The sequence below is a fragment of the Sylvia atricapilla genome, chromosome 4, assembly GCF_009819655.1.
Source record: "Sylvia atricapilla isolate bSylAtr1 chromosome 4, bSylAtr1.pri, whole genome shotgun sequence".
Classification (NCBI taxonomy): domain Eukaryota; kingdom Metazoa; phylum Chordata; class Aves; order Passeriformes; family Sylviidae; genus Sylvia; species Sylvia atricapilla.
In genome coordinates, this window is record NC_089143.1 from 60,675,430 (window position 1) to 60,692,821 (window position 17,392).

The 17,392-nt window shown below is 40.1% G+C and overlaps 1 protein-coding gene across 1 annotated transcript in view; it reads left to right on the top strand.

Moving 5' to 3' along the window:
* SLC10A7 (solute carrier family 10 member 7) overlaps positions 1–17,392 on the top strand; it is a 137,750-nt gene that overhangs the window by 21,156 nt on the left and 99,202 nt on the right.

Sequence of the window (17,392 nt, forward strand, 5' to 3'; positions counted from 1 at the left end):
TGTATACTTGAGGCATGCTGTGTGAGTGCTCCAGCTCCAACTGCATATCCAAAACCTTTTAAAAGGAAATCTCAATGAGCCCTATGGGACAAAGTAAATTATTACATGTGGTGAACTCTTAAGTCATAGACCAAGGTCATGGCAGTGAGAGTGTATTTCAAAAAGGTTTTATCTGTGCTTGGAAAGCAAATGAAATCTCTCATCATTAACTTTAGAATTATAGTTGTAAGAGGATTTTCACTAGAGGTGAAAGATCAAGTTCATGGCGGACATAATGGAGTCTGAAAAGTTATTTCTGAGACATAATACTGGGGTGTGAAACGTTCACTGAGGTTTTCACATTATTGAGTTTACAGCCTGTAATCCAGATACTGGAAATCAGAATGGTCCTAATCATTGCTACTGTTATGCTTTATTTCCACCTTTGCAAAGGGAGAAATTTTTAAATTTAGATTATATTTAAAGACTTAAAAAATTCCCGGATTTTCAGGTGTGTCAGTCTCTGTCATTGCACACAGCCTACTTTAATAATAATCATGATCCCTCTATGGGAAGATAATTTAGTAAACCTGAATGATGTTAATGAATCCATCCAAGCACATGTGCATGCATGTCCTTATTTGCTGATAGGTCACATAAATCAGAAAGAGCAAATGGTGAAGGGAAACAGGGCAGAATAGCATAAGTGGAACTAAGGTTGTTAGAGACCTACAATTTTATCCTGTCATTAGAAATAGATACTCCTTTATCTGTTTATTCAACACAGTGCCGTTTTCTAAGCTTTGCATATGTACACACGTACCAGTGAGCAATAGAAACCTGCCCATGAGCAGAGTCTGAGCTCTGTGCCTACCTTGGGATTGGTTTTGCAAATATCTCTGCCTGTAGCAGTACTTACTTGCTTACTGAGGTATAGTGCTCAGCCTCTTTGCTTGCAGAAGTGGTGAAATCTGCCAGTGATGTGCTGCATTTAAAAGATGAGCATTTAACGACCATCACCAAAAATGAGTCTGTTTTGCTTTGCTATCATGAAGGTGATTCCTTTACGGGAAAATTTCAGCTGTTGCAGTTTTATTCAGAATAGTCTGCTTGGTCCTCTTTTCATGCCATTCACTTTTGGGTTAAAATTCAATGTTTTGCTGTTTTGTTTTCTTAAATCCTTCTATCTCCTTAAGAAAAGGTATTTGTTTCTCCGGTTACAAAGGCAAATGACAAGGACATACATATTCTTGGCAAGTGTTATTTTAATCTCTTTGAAAATGTTAGCTAATTCTACAGTAGTCAGATTTTATAACTGGAGCTACAGCAAGTCAGCTCTAAGAGTGGCTATCAAATTGTGTTCTACTTTAGCAAAGTATTTTGTTTCAAAATGGATGGGTTTCTTGGGAAACCTTTCATATATTCAATGCTTACCAGATTACTTAAAAGTCCTGTAAGAAGAGGAAGCATAAACTGGCTTGATAGGTTTCCTGTAATTCAAGACATGGCAGCATTAAAATTAGACATAAAATCTCAGTTCTGATCTATGCATGTGTTTTATGCTTCTGTTTTAAAATGATGTGGTCTACAGTTTAGGAAATATATCCTATAACATTTTTTTCTGTACTGTTACTGTCATGTATGTTATCTCAAAACACTTGCTGTGCTTTCTTTATCCAAATGTCCCGGAATATCAGTGTTGAGTGAGACTTTCTGTGTAGATTATGTCCTCTAAGGTGTATATTTTAATAATTTAGTCAATGGCCTCTCTTATACCTTTTTTCTCAACCAGCAGTGCCACCTCTTCTATGCAGTTGTGAGGCATTTCTGTTTCTAAGCCTGATCACAAATGTCTGTGACTATTGATACTGGGACTGCTGCTTGCAGCACCTGTGCTGATGACTTCTGCATGGCTTGGTTCTCTGTAATTTATGATCTGAGGTACTCAGAACAATAGATGGTATTTGTAGGTATGGAATACACAGAGTTCCATGTTATTGTACAGCGCTGTCCTCAAATCTCTTCTGTGAGCAAGTCACTCTGGGGTATCTCTGCTTCACGAGGAGTCTGCTGTCATGACCCCTTGGGTAACAAGTGCCTCTGTTGCTGCATTTGGGCTTCCAAACCTTCCTGAAACTCCCAGTAGATAAAACTCAGAGTTTTATCTCACCTTCTGCAAATAACAACAAAATACCTACCTTGTAACCTAGATTTCTTTATTTTAATTGATTCCTCAGCATTTTAATTATTTTTTTTTTTTTCCTGTTTTGGAGTTTAGACTATTCCATTAAAATAGCTCACTTCTATAGGTAACATGTATACCCGTATACAAATTTAAAACACCAGCCTATGCAGTTTCGTGTAACTTTGGTTTATGTAAATATGAGCTCCTGGAACATAAGGATACCTTATAACTGAGGTACTTTGTGAGTCTGCCAGCTGTGCTCTCTCTGTGATCAGGATTCAGATATGCATGTTTGTCTTCAGAATTACAATCTCCCTCATTGTCTTAGCAGCACAGTTATGCTTACCATGCTCCCAGTTCTTCCCCTCTGGTATTTTTGCATAATCTGAGTCCTTGTGCACATCGGCTAAGCATTCTGTCATATCTCTAAGTGATCAGACTGACTTTAATTTCTCTCCTCTTCCAAATCATCAGCCAGTTTCAGCATGCTGTTTGTCATCTTCCCTACTAGTATGAAACCACAGTGTAAATCTGTAATAGTCTTCTTTTCCCTGACTGTCTGGTTTTAATTTCAGTCAGTGCTTCCAACTTGCAGGAGGATTTTACACTCAGACAAATGACTTGTCATGGTAACTTATCATACAGTATCTTGTGAGGTGCATGGCTCATTTAGCAACACTCCAGCAGGCTGTGTCATGGTTTCTTTATCAGCTTGTGGGTGTTTTTTGTTTGGTTTAAGAGTAGTGGGAGGCAAAACTGTCTTTTAATACTCTTAATATTTTTGCAGCCTAATGCAGATTGCATACAAGCAGATTTTAGAGATCTCCTGTCTTTCAGGCTTCAATTTCCTTCTAAATGTGTGATGCGAGGCAATGGAAAATTTCATTTTTGTCAGCTTATTTCCTCCTGTGGAACATACTGTAATATGCTGAGACTTTCTTCTGAGCCATCTCATTTCTTAGATGTTTTTACAAAACTAGAAATAGTTGAATTGGGTTTTTCCTTCTAATTAGCACATGCCAGCACAAGAACACCTATGCTGCTAGTGAAGGTACCTGGAAACTTGGGCATGATTCTTCTCCTTTATCCTAGTGTAAATCTGATCTTCTTCTGTTGAAGTCAAAGAATGGGCTGGATCAGTGTAGGTGAGAGTCCAAAGGAGATTGGACCTTTGTGATTTCTAGTAGGTGGATTCCAGAGGCAGCAATTGTGTGTGGTGTCCTTGTGCAAAAGTGTGAAGCTGACGTAAATGCCAAGGAGATGCATAAATGAGTAAAGCACTGCATTTTGGTCCACTGTATTCTCGAGGTTAAATACTGTCTTTTAAAAATATGGTCTTATTTCAAATAACTGCAACTGCCTGTAATTATAAAATAGAGAACTAAAAAACAAGGATCAGTGTTGTTCACGCTATAAATGCTTCCAAAGATGGAGCTCGATTTGTGGGCTAAGTTTATGTCATTATCTTGAAGTTAGAGTAACTGTACTTATCTCTAGGAAGTGTGTCCTCAGGAACATCACTAAGCTTCACCTCTACTATCTCCTTATGCAGGTTTTAGAGGACTGTAAAGTCATTTTATTAACTGACAAACTCTGTAATTACAAGATAAGAAGCAGAGCTTTGCCCAGTGGAGGAAATGTGTGGTTCTTCCATCTACATTCAGAAGCCTATTTCCTCTAGCTTTCAGTGGAGGCAAAGGCAGCCTCCAAAACCCAGGAGAATTTAATCAAAGTGGTTTATGGATGTTTTCTCATGGGTTTTGTTCGTACAGACAGAAATGAAACACAGAAATAAATACCTAAACCATGAAAAGTGTACAGTATACATGTAGTCAGCAGTGAACTATAGAGCTATGCTGTTCAATGCCCTGGATTGAGAAAGAGGAAAGAACATGTACCAGCTGTATAGACAGCCTTTCAAATATATAGGTTGAATCCTAGTTAGGACTTTAGTACTTGGGGGAGATTAATGGTTCTGCAGTGAGATCACTGCTTGAACTGTAGCCCATTTAAAATATTAGCCATTAAACCTTTTTTGGTGTAGACTAACTAGGTTCTTGGAGGAGTTCTTGTTCATGGTGGTGTTACTCATGTCCAGAAGGGCTTTTTCTCTCTCTCTTCCACTGTAATGACAGAAAAATAGGAACTATTCCATTTCATTTCCAAATTAGGAGAAGTGTTAACACGGATTTTGTTTGAAGACAATCCTTTTTTCTCTGGAGCTTGTTTTCATATTTGATTTGCTTTTGTATGGACATCTTGGCATTCCTGTCATGCTACAGTGCTTTCTGTTTGCAGCTGGGAGCTTTTGGAGAAGGGCTGTGGGGAGCTTTATTCACTATTAGAAAACCTCACCTGAAGAGCTGTAATTTCATAATGGATAGTGCCAGGCAGCATTAGCTACCGAGTTTGGATACCCACAGAACATAAATCAATACTTAGAGTAAAACGAGGAGTATTTATGTTCTGGACCATTTGCTCATTTGCTGTTGGAGTCCTGGTGATGGCATATGGCCTTGCAAATAAGGCTGTAGCACCTATGTCTAGGCTGTAACTGCATATTTAACACAATCTCACAAAATATGCCTTTAGGCACTGGGAAAAATGTTCATTAGAATGTGTATATAGTTTAAATTTTACTGGTTTTGATATGTAGAATTCGTGTGAGATTTCTTTGCTTTTTACTATCTTTTTCTGTGTGTTTTTGTGAAGTAGATAATGTGGGGTTTTGTGGAGTTTTGTTTATCATTGATTTAAAAGGAAGTAGAGGGAAAGGCAACTGTGTGGGATGCTATTTGAATTCTAAGGCTGGTGAAGACAGGAAGGTATTAGGTATCTACAGTGCATAAAATACCAAAATTAAAATTCTGCCTAGTCTGCACTTCATTTTTTTGTTACTTGTATTGATGCCAACTCACCCATAAAGTCGCATGCTTTTCAGGAAAACACCTTAGTTTGACCTGTTCTGCCTTACAGCACTTTTCTTGTTACACTGCAGTCTGGATTGCTCTGCAGTAGACGATGTGTTGATAAGGCCAATACAAGTTTTACTGTGATGATATGGAATATTTCATGACTTTTTCCTGTTTCTGTTGTGTGAAACATCATAGCTACTTGCAAGATACAGCAGTCACAGAAGTCATCAATTAAACTCTAACAGGCTGATATCATAGCAAAGCTTTTCAGACAAACATTTGTTCAGCATGTTAATAGAGAGGGCATAAAAAACAGTTTATGTCATCCTGGTGCTGCCAGTATTTTAAAATGTAATTATTTGGACTAATCCACATTCATTCTAACAGCATACCATACAAGCAGAGGAGAATTTGCTTAGTTCATGTTCAGAAAGAAATAGCTTAGCATCTTTCTGAATATCTCACAAGTACACTGAATTTTTCAGGAGTTAATTTGCTGTTAACATGATGCAGCTAAAGACAGTGGTGCACAGGTTCTTTTCTTATTGGTCCAATGTTACAGTGCATTAGGAAACTGCATAAATACTTTGGGGTAACTTTTTAGTGTAGCTTGTCCCACTGGGAGTAGAATGTTGTGGCTGGAAGGAAGCAGGATAGCTGTGGTTTGAGAAATGAGGAAATAAAGAGAGTAGGATGCTCTGTAACAGCAGATCACCAGTAAAAAGCACATGATTTTCAAACTGTTTCTGTCTGTAGCACTTGCTAAAGGTTTTATTTGGAAGCTGGTGTGATATGACAGTTTATTCAGAGATTTTTTTCCATACCTTTGTTCTGAGCACTTTGAAATATCCTGAAATGAAGCAAAGTTAAGTCATATGGGCCTGCCATGAGAAAAGTATTAGAATCTGACTTTATTTTGTGTCCATTCTTTTTAGCTTACTCTTTCTAATAGAAGGGGGGAAAAAAGGTGTGGTGGCTGATTTCAAACAAAAGGACTCCCACACAGAAGTGAATTTTTCTTGTTATGTGCTATCCTTGGATTTTAAAAGCGATGCTTATTGGAATTACATGGCTCAGATAGTGTTTGTTGTTAATTTTAATTGCTCTCAGAAAAAACACGTGAGATTTCTGTTTATTCCAGGTCTAAGCGCTCTGGTTCCTTGTGTTGCTGAGTGCAGGCAGTAAGTGAGCACTGGGAACACCTGGGATGCAGGAGCTCTGCTGTAGGAATAGGAAAAGAGCCTTCTGCAGGGATCCCTGCAACAGCTCTTGTGGAGCTGCCAGCGGCACATCTGAGACCTACAGCGATTTGGGCAGGGTGGGAGCCTGGACTAGAGGTTGTGGGAAAACCCAGGTAGCCTCTGATGGTGAGAGAGCCTGGCCTTGGACTTACACCTTCCTTTGTCCATGTTTACTTACCATTTGACCCCTGTGAGCTCTGTGCATCATGAACTGCTCTGTGTCTAAGCTCAGAGCAGGCAGTCGGGCACTCAGCTGGATGTGTTGCAGTTGTCAGTGTCATTCTTCAGGGATAACACTGCTGGCAGCTAAAATCTCTGAATGGCTCAAAAATAGTGTTTGAGGTGTTGGATTATTTTTAACGGGCTTTGAAAAACATTGCTTGCTCATGCAGCACGTCTTGGTCTTTCAAAAAAAGTCTTCATTAAATCCACACTTCCCTTAAAGGATTTTTTTTTTTTAACTTCTGTTTGCCTTTGTCACACGTTCTTGCTTGGATTATCCTTCATTAGCTTCTCTAAAGAGATAACAGTTTCTTAAAACAGGATCATGTGCATTCTGGTGTTCTGTGTGAAAGTGGTGCTGGAGAGCTGAGCAGCCCCGGGATCCCTATAGAAATTTGCAGACAATTTTGATACTCTAGTCCACTCGAAAATCTGCTGATACCGTAATGTTTTTTCCCTTGCCAGGACCCTCCTTGCCTGGTGTCATTTCTTGAGCTCTCCTGGGATGAGATTAGTCTAAAACAACAAAGTAGCCAGATGTCTGGTTCTGAGAGAGTCCCAGAGGCCAGGGTATGGTAGGCAACAGTAATCGCTGGGGGCTGAAGATCAAAGATACCTGAGAATTACTTATGGGCACATACTATGTGTCATTCCCATTATTAACAGTCTGAGAAAATTTGTATCCCTAATTAACCCTTTTGTTGGTTAAATTTTCTTTCCAGTACAGTCCTGTTCATAAGAACTATTTGTTCTTTTTGATACCATTAGATGTTAGTTTAAAAAAAATTAAAAGTAAATGAAATACTCTCATAATAGCAAATTTATGTAACTCATTCAGATGTTTTTTATCATGGTCATTTGTAAATGTCACAGGTGAGCATGATTTCCCTTTGTTTACTGTGCCATCCTGTGGACTGGTGTCATTCTTATCCAGAACTGTGTCAGTAATGATAGTTAACTTGTCAGGGTGGTCATTTTGGTTTATTGCTTCCTAATAATCTAAAATGAATTGGTATCTAATTCCAGGGATGAGATGTCTGCATATCATTGCTTTCTCCCTTATTGGTATTTCTAATTAAATGGTAATTAATACTTTTAGTGATCATGACTTGTTTGTATTCTACATTCTGAAATAACAAACTGACTGTAAGTGCTGACTCTGAATTCTTGTGCTTCAGGAATGAGTGACTCCTAGGGAGAGGGAGAAGAGAGGAAAACTTGATTGTGACCTTCTGTGCTTCTCTTTTTTTTTTTTTTTACTCGGGTGAAAATAGGAAGGTTGTGAGTTGAAAATCTATTTTACTAAGCAGTAACGTTCTCTGTTGTTGTAGAATTGAAGACAACAATTTTCCCTGACTTTGAATAATAATGTATAATTATCAGAGATATCTGTTGTTTGTTCTGATCACTGCAATTTCACTATCTTTAACGTTATACAATATTATGTGTGACAAATACTCTATGTGCATGTTTAGTTTCTGGTCACACTAAGTTTGTGTGTGGTTTAATATCTATATTGCAGGTCTCTAACAATTCTAACAGGCATTTGAAGTGAGCAGTAAGTGAAGAAAAGATCCCTGGAGTGCTTTAAAGGGTTGAATTGATTTGTCTGTTTCAGTCTTGACAGTCTCACTTCGAACCCTTTTATTTGAGCAAGAAACCCCAAAAGCTGACCTGCCTGAAAGTCTATTGTGTTTTTTTATATACTTTCACTTCTGTCACAGGTGGTGTGGCAGATGCTGTCTGCATCTTCCAACACAGCCGTGGCTGCTGCTCCATTGTCCCCATTTCTGTTCAGCTGCACACCCAAAGCTTTGTTTAAAACACATCACCATCTAAAGAAATGTGAGGGAAAAGCTTTCTGGTGAACCAGGGTTATTTAACCTATGGCTACCAGCAGGTATAGCCAATCATTATCTGAAAATTTCAATGAGGTTCATAACATGGGCAGGATGAAGACAGGTACTGTGCTTCTCAGAGGTGCAGCTGCACAGGAGTGATTTGCAGACAGTAGCTGTTCCCATAAGGATGGTGGCACCCTGGATTTTGGATCATTTGTTGCCATTTATTCCAGGCACAAGCACTCAAAAGATTCTGCCTGGCTATCCTAGCATAAAGAAATGAGTTCTTCATAACATTTCAATTCTGTTTTGCACAAGCCTTGTGGGTTGCCTTTTTCTTATGTTTCTTTCTCCGTCATTCCTTTGGGAGGTGTTGGAGCAGTTTTGTTTGTCTGCACTGCTCTGTGGAAGGTTACAGTCAGAACTGGAATAGGTAAAATCCAGGTGTCCATGAAGTTATGTCTGCAAAGGCCAGTTAGAATGAAAGCTACCTCTGAGTTACCTGAAAAAAGGCAGCAGGGGCCTGGAGGGTGTGTGGAATCAATCCCTAGCTGAGGTTTTGGGGAGAGCCCTACTGGATGGATACACAGCATTTCTGAAACAGAATTCCTTTCACTTCATTCTCTTTGGTTATCTGCCTAGAGCTCTTGGAAGCCATTCCACTGCTGCTGACAAGCAAGAATGTGATGCAGTCAGCAAATACTAGATGAGTTTATAGAAGTAGAGGCACAGCCATCTCCCTGTGTTTTCAGGCTGATAAAATTCATACATTTTGATCACTACTGTCACCTCAACCAGTTTAAGTAAAAAGGGGACTGAATCTGAGGTGATGTGGGAGATTCCAATGCATTGGAGGAGCAGAGAAAAGCACTGCAGAACTACTTCTCCCTTACATGCTAGCAACTTCTTATGTTGAGAGATGAAGTTATGAGATGCTGGTTGTTTTTAAACAAGTACTTGGTGTTTGAAACTGGTGAAATTACTGATATCTTCTTCAAGTAGATTGTCCCCTGCTTTCTTGTTCATGTGGCACATTTCTGTACCATGAAATACCATAAGGACCTGTAATGCAGTTCTTGATTTGGATTTACAGAAAACTGGCTTTAGAGCAATGCAGGTCTTTGAGTGGACTCAGAAACAGGTGTAAATACCTTATACAAGTCTATTGGATTTGTGTGGCAAAGCCAGGGTGCTACAGGGCGTAGTCTGGGAGAAGCTGCTGGAAGCATCTCCTACATCCAATGGAGCCAGTGCCAGCTGGCTCCAAGATGGACCAGCCACTGGCCAGGGCCCATCAGCAGGTGCTGGTTGTACCTCTGGGATAACGTAATTAAGAAGGGGCAGAAGTCTCTGCACAACAGCAGTGAGGAGAGAGGAGTGATAATACATGAGAGGAGCAGCCCTGCAGACACCTAGGCCAGTGGAGAAAGAGGGGCTGGGGGTGCTCCAGGTGCCAGAGCTGGGATTCTCCTGCAGCCCATGGAGGGATCTACCTGCAGCCTATGGAGAACCCCACACTGGAGCAGGTGGATGCCTGAAGGAGGATGTGACTCTGGGGCAAGCCTGCACTGGAGCAGGCTCCTGGCAAGACTTTCAGATCCATGGAGAGAGAGGAGCTCATGCTGGCAGCACTTGTGACCCTGTGAGGGACCCATCGTGGAGCAGCCTGTTCCTGAACCACTGCACCATGGAAAAGGACCCACACCGTAGCAGTTTCTGATGAACTGCAGCCTGTGCAGTCCCCTTCCAGAGCAGGGAAAGAGTGTGAGGAGGCAGAGGCAGTGTGTGATGAACTGACTATAAGCCCTGTTTCTCATCACCCTGCACCTCTGGTGAGGAGGAGGTAGAGAATTGTGGAGTAAAATTAAGCCTGCAAAAAAAGGAGGGGTGAGGGGAAGGTGGTTTTAAGATTTGATTTGATTTCTTGTTATCCTGCTCTGATTTGATAGGGGAAAAAATTATTTCTTACCAAAGTCAGGTCTGTTTTGCCTGTGACAGTAAATGGGTAAGTGATCTCCCCCTGTCCTGATACCAATCCACCAGTGTTGTGTTATATTTTTCCCCTCCCCTGTCCTGCTGAAGAGGGGAGTGATAAAGTGGCTTTGGTAGGACCCTGGCATCCAGCCAAGGTCAACCCACCACAACAAGCTGAATAAATTTGAGTACATTAAGGTGTTACATTGCATATTAATGACTACTGCTTCATTCTGGATGCTTCTATTACCAGAGAGTCTATGAATTTGAAATAACTTTTGTGAAGGAAAAAACACAGGAAGTAAAGACACAGCCTACTAGAAATCTGTGGGAAGCGTTCTCTGGTTAGGGCTGTTGGGTATCCAGGGCTGACAGGGGTGTCCTGCTGGCACAGCTGTGTAGTGATGGAAACAGTTGTGTGACTAATATGTACCTGTCTTGTATTTAAGAATAAAGCCATATGAAAGGGGAAGGGCTCTAGAAGCAGTCAGCGAGAGTGAGGGTTATAAAAGAAAAGAAAAGAAAGTTACAGTTGAATTGAAGGGCAAATTATGCAGAAAATTAATATGCAACATCTGCATGGACCTAGGAGTCTGTTACTTCAAGGGATTATGTAGGTGTTTTATAGTAATGTCGTCAAATGAAATTTGTATATGTTTTGTATCTGTATCTGTAAAATCTGTATCTGTTTTGTTCCATACTGCTATTGTTATGTTTAGTGGTTTGGGGGTTGTTTACTGTTTTAAAACAGCCCATGACAACCCAAGCTGTATGAGAAACTTAAACTATGGCTTGACTTTTTACTTACCTGAGCCATTATGACCTTGGGCTGTGTAAAATTAAATTAAAAATCTCATATTGATGTAATTGAGGCAGGGACATGATCTAAAGATCACGTAATGAGATAAATAGAAAGATCTTTGTTTCCATTCAGAAGTTTATTTCCAGTCTCATGTTCCATTCACAACACTGGAATTCATAGGAAAAATGAGAAATGTAACTAACATGGCAACTTTTTGAAAGGTGTCTGCTCATGGCAAGGTGTGAGTGATCACAAGCAAAAGCTGCTTGGTGACTTGATTATATTCAAATTCTTGGCAGGGAAATCTTGCTGTAGAACATCTGGTTTTCCAGCATGTCAAGAACAACTTGCTGTTACTTTAGTTTGTGGAGCTTCTAATATGGGGAAGAAAGGAAATAATTTAGAACAAACTCCAGAAAGCTATGAGTGTTCTTATAATCTCTTGTAATTAAAAATGTCAACTCCTTTTTCTGGTTTTCGGATGAGCAAAGTCATCTATGCTTAGAGGTGTTGAAGGAAAAAAGCTGTAGTGAATTTTCCAAGTGCTATTCAGTTTTATGCCAGCCATGATGGGAATTTCCTCGTGTGGCAGAAGAGATGATGGAAAGGTCAGAAGCTGGTTGACAAAGCCCTTCCTCTCTAAATTGCAGATCCTAAAAATCTAAATCAAGCCATAGTAATATATGAGCTTGTGGCTGTATAAGAAGTCTCCTGACTCTATAAAGTACTTAGCAAACCCCTGGGTTATCCTGGTGTTTTATTGGTGACCCTGTGACCCAGCATAAATTCAAGGCAAAGGGCTGCTTTAACTGTGCCCCCTTCCCAGCTCCAAGGGGCGTGCTGCTAACAAGTTATGGCTGTGATGGCAGAAAAGAACGTCTGCGTTGGGAAAATTAATTGCTTGTAAGCAAAATGTTTTTAAAATGTGACACGGTTTTCATAATGTATACTTTTTGTTAGTGTTGTGTATTCAAGGAATAGTAATAGGCAGAGCTTGCCTAAGGATTGCTTTCTAAAATATTTTAATTACATGGCTAATGTTGTTTTCTGTGGTCTTTCTCTGACAGGCTATTGTGACATGGATTACTATGCTTAACACTTCTTTGTACTGATAATATAAGTACTGAGCTTTTAAAATAAAATGCACATTTGCTGCTGAATATTTCCTTCTTTGAGAGGGCTAGATTAATGAAAATTAATGAGGTTAGGGAAATTTTGCTTCACAAGTGATCAAGTAAATTAGGCTTTGCACACTCTGCAGAACGTTATTTTAACAAGACTGTATTACATTTCTGTTGTGCCTTCCATTGTTAAGGGTAATTAGAGAATATGTATGTTTTAATGAGAATAAAAGTTAGAGTAGAACCAGAGCTTTTCTCCTAGTAGTCTCCGAGGTTGTCTTGTATAATATGAGGAAAATACTGGGTTTTACTGGCAAGTGTGTTTATTTTTCTTTAAGTACTTTGTACAAGCAGCATATATACTGTAAATAAAGGGTTTTTACAGAACTGCACTGAAATACACTGCATAAGAAGTGTATATATATATATTTTAAGGGCTTAGTAGAGGGTATGTGCAAATTAATATTCTGAGTTGTAGTTTGTTACCGAAAGCATTTGAAATATGGGAATATTTTTCAGGTGCTAAGGAATGTTAGTTGGGGAGAGTAGTACAATTCTAAGGCTTCTTCAAACTGGACAGTTTCATAGGTCTTGTGTCTGAAATCAGCGTTATAGTGATTGTTGGAAATACCTAGAATGTGTTTGTACACTGAAATCTTGTTACGGGCTCTGTTCCTTAATCAGTAGCTGTGTCCTGTAGGGTGGCAGGCCTTGTACCAAAGACTGTGAAATAACTTTACTGCTGAAAATCCTCCAGCATTCCAAACCCCAGCAAGAACAAGCGGGCCCACCCTAAACTGGTTTCCTTGCATGGCACGGCGCAGAAATAACAAAGGCATGTGTCTGCCTCTTTGGGTTTTCCTGCTCTTTCTTTCAGGGAAGAATCCAGAGGATAGGTAGAGCTGAAAGATGCATCTGGAGAGCACTGCTTTGTATCTGAATTTTTGTTCCAAGGTCTGGCTCCTGCCGCCAGCAGCAGTAGGTCCTGTTCTAATCCCTAGAGTTTCCAGAAGTTAAAAGGCAAGGGAGCAAGTCTGCTGGAGTGGCACGGCAAGGTGCATTCGAACGGAGTAAATAAGGATGTGCAGCAGGCACGTTGAGGCGTGGAAAATGGCCCTGTGTCTCTTGTGGGAAGGTAATTGGGATGAGAGCTTGGCAGGGGCTGGATGGGCCGAGGTGGGGGCGACTGCCACAGGTTGATGGGCAGGTGATCCGGCAGGCTGGCCCGGGCGGCGCAGGAGGGCTGCCTAATATGCTGTGTGCCCTAAGGGCCTGGGGGAACACAGTTGGATTATTATGTTAATGCCTGAGCCTGCTGCCCTCTTCCTATCCCAGCTGGGCTCCCCGTTGTTAGGAACTGCTTTGCTCTGACAGTGGAGTAATATACTTCATGATTGAAAGGGCAAAGGGGCTCGCCAGAAAAAAGAGCAGGCCTGCACAGATATGTAAATGAAGGGGGAAAGGCTGTAGGAGGGTTTGCTGTGTAGGTGTGGATAGAAAGTTTATTAGGAAATGAGTAATATAAATCTGCTAATTGAGTTGTTATTTACAAGTCCCATTCCCTGATTTGTTTCTTTGTGCATTACCCCCCCTAATGCTGATGTACAGTGAATTTGAAGTGCTTACCAAAGCAGGCACTTAGGTTGATTTATTTGAAACCGAGGTGCTATAATACACTGGTACCAGTGTACAGTGCTGACAATGGTGTATTTTTCAGGACTTTGATTACTGTTTCATGCTTTGCCACTATATTGCTACACTACAGCTTATAGCGGTGATATGATTCTTTTATGTATTGTAGATAAGTATATCACTCTGAATTTTGTTGATACTTGGAGAGTAGGATATAGGTACAGATTACAGGAATATGTTTGTTATGGTGTTAAAGCAAATTGAACTTTGATTCAACAAGATGGTGACGATGTTGTGATATTTTTCTGAGGTCCTTCCTGCAGTACAATTGACTAAACAGTGACTGGGTTTTAGAATGAATGTATGTGAGAGATGAGAATGTGTTCCATAGACAGATGGGGGGGCTTGGTGTGTGTTTGGTTGGGATTTTTTTTCCTCATGATGATAAGGCTGATATACTGAATATTTCTCTGCCTCTTATCAAGCATCTATCGAAACATGATTTAAAATACCAGTCAGATGGGATTTCTAACATCCTTATTTGTCTGTTTTACATCCCAAAGTGCTGATCACTGACTAGTAAAAAAAAATGCTGCTGTCTAAATTGAACTTTTGGAAGTGAAAGCTATTTTTAAAAAATGCAGCTAGTTTGTCAGATAAAAAGGTTTTTTGATAGATGAGGTGCTGCTCATGGAGGGTGCTTGGTGTGTGTCAAAGATGTGATCTTACCCTAATGTGTGAAGAGCAGGAGTCCCAGTTCTGCTCCTTACCTTTGTGTTCACATGTATTGCTGCTCTGTCTTGCTCTTAAGAAGGTGCCTGTCTTGGCATGGGTACCTCCTGCTGTGCACCAAAATCGGCAGCTCTCACATTTCTGACCTGGCAGTTGTCAATGTTCTTCTTGCACGGTGTTGTCCACTTATGCATCTTATGTTACTGAAGAACTGTGTGGTGAAGAAGAGTTCTGGATCTAGACTGCTTCTGCAGTCTCAGTGCAGATACAGGATGTTCTGGACATGACAGAGAATTTCTATAGCCCTTGCCACACTGGCTGCCCACAAATAACCATCACAGATCAGGTAGTAACATTATCTGTGTCCTGCTGGAGTCTTTGTACTTAACACAAAATTATTGATTTCTTTATCTGGGTGTCCTTGGAGTTCTTTGTAGGCAAATCAGAATGTGTTGTACCTGTCTCTTCAGCTTATGAGTTCAGGTGAGAAGATAGTTTTCACCATAAAATGCTGAAAAATAGGAGCATTGATACGAAATAATTGCCTTCTTGATGAAGGGAGTGTATTTTTGAAAAACTGCATATTTGTTTTCTTTCACATTGTGTCTGCATGTAGTTCTTGAGTAACAGCCTTGGGAATACAGAACTTGAGCTACATACTGTCTCAAATTTGGAATGTTTCCATTCTTGGTTGGTTTTTTAATCTCTTTCCCCCATTTATGCAATTTAGACTTTGCAGAAATGTTTCCTGTTTCTTTCAGGAAGATCTGTTTGTAAATATTATTCCAGGTCAAGTTAGCTTCAGTCAGTTTTACTAGCAAATCATTTTCCCATGGTCCATGTTTTTCAGTATAACTTAGGCATTCCATGTTTGTTTCTCATGGTAAACTGATCTCCCTGGCTGTGTCTTCACAGTGCATCTAAAGAATTTGATAACAGTGTTGGATTGTGGATTAGCAGGAAGGCTTAGTGTGGCAGCAGTCACAGAGGCCATCTTCCAATAAGCATGGGAGAAATAGAGCTGAAAGCAGCAAAATAACAAAATGAAATTATTAAAAAAGAAAACATCAAACATGGGACCAAAAGCAGGTATTCTAAAGATAGAGGGAACTTGGGGTTAAAGCACGTGTTTAAATACTGCAATATCCCTGCATATTCCAGTTTTCAGCCATCTCTGGATTTCAGTGGAAAATTCAGTGAATTCTGCCCCAAACTGCATGTTCAATGTGAATGACAAGTTTTTAACTTAATGCAGTAAAACTCACAGCCATCACAGCTTTTGGTGATCCTCTTCTCTCCACAGAGCAAGAGTAGAGTTTTGTATATGAAACCCATAGGGTTTAGTGTTTTCTCTCCACCTTTTCTTTAGAGAAGCAGTGGTTATATAGTAGTCTATATGACCCATTAGAGAGTCAAGTAAATTTAAGGAAGTAATAAAAATAGGTTTAATTTAGTTGCTAATGAGTTGCTGTATTATTTGTAGATATGTTTACATAATAAATATATACATATATGAAGGAAAATTCTAAAGAACAGTTTCAGCATCTTTGTAGTTCATGATGTTCTGGTGCTGCTTGTCAAGTAGTTGTGAAACCATGTTCATGACCTAGACTCGATTGGCAGTTGAGTATTAACCCTTGCACTACACAGAAGACAAGGCCCTTCTGCCATCTTTGGGTTACAGAATGTAGATTAGAGCACTCTACTTGAAAAATGGGGGCAACCCTCTGAGTGGAATTTAAAGATGTTTTGGGCATGGTTCAGAAGAAGATGGTGGCAATTAACTAATGCTGTAGTTAATTTGTGGTCAGAGAAAAGTAGCTTGGACCTTCAGTTGTTACCGATCCACCGCTGAATTCCTTGGCTATATTCTGGGAATATTTAATATAGAAAGATGCCCATTTAGGCACTTTCTCACTCTGTGCAGGTATAAGTTTTAGTTATATAAATTGGTAATAGAGGGGGGGAAAGTAGCTGAGCAGTATTTCAAAGAATGCAGTTGTGTGCATCAAGATTGCTCCTTCTTATCTTTCATGCAGTGGCTGTTCTGTTGGTCTCTTGCTTATTGTATGCTACTTTTCTTTTCCTCTTCTCTCTCTTCTGCCTCTACCACAATATTGCAGTGTGCAGAGCTTTGCCTGGGCTCATAAAAAGGGAATTTCCAGTACCATATAATACTGGCTTATAGTAAAGCCTAACCTTTGGGGTAGGTTAAGAAAAAATAAATTGTCCTTCTTTGAAATATGGACGTTTGTTGACGAGATGACAAATTCTGACACGAGCTCCAGAGCTCAGGATTCATGGATCTGTGCAAAGGGCCACGCTTAATTTATGTTTTACAAAGCTGCTGTTTCAGCTGGCCTCCCCATGCTGTGGCCTGCCTTCCACTAGTGTTATGTTTGCCATCTCCTGGCATTACTCCTGGTAGTGAAGCTGCTGCCAGTGGTAGTAGTGACAGGGACTTTGATAACAATGGTATTCTGAGTTGGTTTTAAAGGCATAGCAGTTAACAATGTCTGGTTCTGCTACTAACTGCCCAGGAAGCAAAATGACAGTGGGATATTTATAGAAAACTACTGGTGCAGGCACAGCCTTACAGTTAATGCAAAGGGCACCTTTTAAAAAGTGGCCTTGTGCTTTCATTTCACTTCAACAGGGAAGCAATACTCTTTGGAGTTGGGGGATGCATTGTTTAACTAGACCTCTAATCATGTTATGGATGATGTGTCTCCAGGAGAAGCAGGGGAC